This window comes from Nyctereutes procyonoides, unplaced genomic scaffold (assembly GCF_905146905.1).
Source record: "Nyctereutes procyonoides isolate TBG_1078 unplaced genomic scaffold, NYPRO_anot_genome, whole genome shotgun sequence".
Classification (NCBI taxonomy): Eukaryota; Metazoa; Chordata; class Mammalia; order Carnivora; family Canidae; genus Nyctereutes; species Nyctereutes procyonoides.
In genome coordinates this window covers 34,593,259-34,596,790 of record NW_026575146.1, presented here as the reverse complement: position 1 = coordinate 34,596,790, position 3,532 = coordinate 34,593,259, and positions in this window count along the sequence as shown.

The following is a 3,532-nucleotide window of genomic DNA, read 5'->3' as shown; positions in this document are numbered from 1 at the left end:
CTGCTCCGGGGACAAGGACCGGGGACTCCGGGGACAAGGTGCGGTTGGGATGCCACATGCCCTGTAGGCCCCGCGAGCTGCTGGCGTGATCCCCCCTCTAGTTGGGAGCAGCGGCCCCGATGGCTGAGACGGTGCAGCGCTTGGCTGGACAAGGGGCCCAGCCGCGGGTGTGGGACAGAAGGACACGGCTCCGCCGGACAGGTAGCCGAGAATGGCAAACGCAAGCAGGTTTGCAGGCAGACTTGGGGTCGGGCGGGCCTCAGGCGCTGGTTGGATCGAGCCCCGGGCCCACAGGTGCCCCCGCCTGTGCTCGCCATGGCCGGCGTCCGCTTGCACCGCAGACTCAGCAACCTACAGCGCTATCATCCTCTGAACAAATATTCATTGAGACTCTCGTTGCACCAGGTACTGTTTTACCTGCTGGAAATACACCGTGAACTGGTTGCAGACAAAATCTGTGTCCTCCTGAGCGTGCACTCACCATCATACGTTCAGCACCTGACGGTGCCTGGAGCATGGCACCTGCTCTGCAGCAAATGGGAAGGTGCTCAGTTGTAACGGGCAGAGCTGAGGATTCAGGGGTGAGGCTGCAGTGTCACGGCCACCCGGGGACCAGACACGTCGGAGGCGGTTCCCAGGTCTGCGATACTTGGACGCCGAGTCTACAGGCTGGAGTTGCTGCAGCTGGCCGGTGCTCGAGTGCAAAGGAATTGGGAGGCGACGCACCGTACCTAGTAGGCTGCTGCGGTCACAGAGTCGAAGGTCAGGGTAGAGGAGAATATTAGAACTATGTGCTTAATCCTTCTCCTCTCCCCTTACCCTCCATTTTATTCTTTACTCTTTCTCACAGCAGCTATTGTCTCCACTTCAATGACACAGGTGACCAAGAACTGACAATTTACTGACCGAAGCATTCCTTTTTGAGTGTCTACAATTATCAGCAAGCTCCTCCCTTGTTTCCTCACTCATCCTGTCTCCGTCCTAGGAGACAACCCAAGAGGTCTAACCGCTCTTTCTCATCACGCAGGTATCAGAAAATCATTCTCTAATATTTGAAGACATGCCTACATTTTCTCTTTATGAAAACACAAATGCATCCATCTTTTCTTCCTTTTTTTTTTTTTTTTTTGTTTGCAGTGGGACATGTTTCCTTCCTTCATCTGAGGTTCCTCCTCCTACCTGTGTTCACAATGTCATGTCTTCCTACCAGCGCCGGGTTCCCAGTCACTTTTCAGCCTATGGCAGTCACCACACCACTGAACTAGTCTAATGGAGCTCTAGACCTTCCTCCATAGTGTGATCAACAGACACTTTTAGCGACAATTTTGCTTGTGCCCCCACAGCATTGTGTTGGCTCAGCTGACCACCTCCTCACACCAGGTTACTTTTCCTTCTCCCTCCCTGGCAGCTCCTCTTCAGCCTCTTGCTGGACTTCTCTTCCTTCGTTCCTTGCTTAAGATCTGTTGTTCTCTGGGTCCTGTCCTAAACCTTATTCCCATCCCATACCTTCTCCCTGGGAGATTTTATTAACTCCCTTCACTTTGCTCCACACTTAACAAGTATAAGCTAATAACTCATAAATCTCTCTCTTTCCCCCAAATTACCTTCTGGGGCTCCAGATCTATTGATGCACCTGTTTACTAGGCCTCTCCAAGAGGAAACCTTATTGGTCCTCAAATTCAGTACTAACAGGATGGCAGGCTCCTGGGTTCCTCGTCAAGCCAGGAATCTGGGTAACTTTCTGCAATCCTCTCTCTTCTTGCCACATCTCCAACATATCCACCCATCACCAGGCCCTGTCGAGCCTGTGACCTAAATATCTCAGGTCACTCTCCTAGGCCTATGCCCACCACCACCATGGCTCTGGCCCTGATGCCTGCCGTAGCTTCCAAAGTCGTGCCTTCTCTTCTGTCCCCCACATTCTGACCAGGGTAAGTCTTCTAAATTTGGATGGACCTCCACCCTAGACCTATTGAGATGGCTCTGCCAGGACAAGAGATTGATGTGGAAATACCTTTCTGGTAACAGCAAGGCCCCACAAGAGCTTCATCCTCGCTTCCGTCCATTTTTCCATGGCTTTCTGTGCTTCAGCCATGCTGAACTACCTGTCCTTTCCCAAATTTACCCTACGCTCTCACTTTTATATCTTTAGAGATGCTGTGCCTTCTACCAGAACAATTTTCCACATGCCATGTCTCTTATCCTTATCCCACCCCTTCCTCTGCAGCTACACAGGCTCATCCTTTGCCCAGGTAACTCTTCTTGGTCTTAGCTTCTTTGTCCCTTCCCCATATGCTAGAGACCCCTTGTATCAGACTACTGACAGCACCTCTTCTGTGCATCCACACAGCTCCCTAGTCTTTCCCCATCAAAAAAATTGTCACATTGCATTGAAGTTGGCTACCTTCATTACTGTGCATAACCTGTGTGTAACCTGTGTAGGTCTGTCTTGTTTAGAGCTGTGTCCTGTAGTCTAGCCCAGTACCTACTCTAAAATACATGCCAATAAGTACTTACTAATTGAAAAATACATGTTTTTAAGATATGATTTATATAAACACTCTCAAATCATGGAGGAAAGCTTATTGAATCCTCTAAGGGAGTAGCTTTTAAGCTGTATCTTGGAACACTGGGGACTCCATGGAGATGCTTAGGGGCAATGCTGTGGTAGGACAGGTGAAGTGGAGTAGCCAGCTCAAGTTTTTACTGCTTTGTGTACTAAAGGATTTCGTTTTCTAAAGCTATGCTCTCGTATATTCCAATACAGCAAGTTCGCGTGTAGCTGGAGCTTTATCTGGGACACATGTATGGTGTATTAGTTTCGAACTGCTGCTTTAACAACTGACCACAAACAGCGGCTTACCACAACACGAACTCAGTATCTTTGTCAGGCATGTCAAAAGTCGGAGATGCGTGTCATTAGGCTAAAATCAAGGATGAGGATATGGTCAACTTCGGAGCTACTGTTCAACCGACTATAGATGGGCTTCCTCCAAACGTGCGCATGTGCACATCAGCAAGATGGGAGGCCATATGTTTCCAGAATTATCAAAAAGAGTCATGAACCCTCCTAAACCATGAACCATATCCCCAGTACAGTTAGTTTTGAAAATCTATTTTTAAAAAATCTATTTCAAACAATGTAGTTACAGACATGTTTCCAAGACCCTATCCAAATGCATAAAATACCAATAAAGTAAATTAGTGTTAAGATGCCAATAAAGCAAATCAGTGCAAACGTTTTGGGAGGGTAGTTCAGCAAAATACATGTAAGTAACAAACACACAGAGACTAATTCAGAAATTCTACTGCTGGGACTTTTCCTTACAAACATAATTGCAAAAACAGAAACTGCAAAAGAGATCCGTTATGTGACTCACAGTACATTTACAGAACAGAACATGACACAGTGTTTATAAAGAACGAGGGGCATGTAGAGGTGTGCATGGAGAGAGGCATTCGAGATAAAATATCAAGTGACCAAAGTACAAGATAGGGTTTGAAGTCTGCTCTCTCTGTGCAGTTTTAGAAA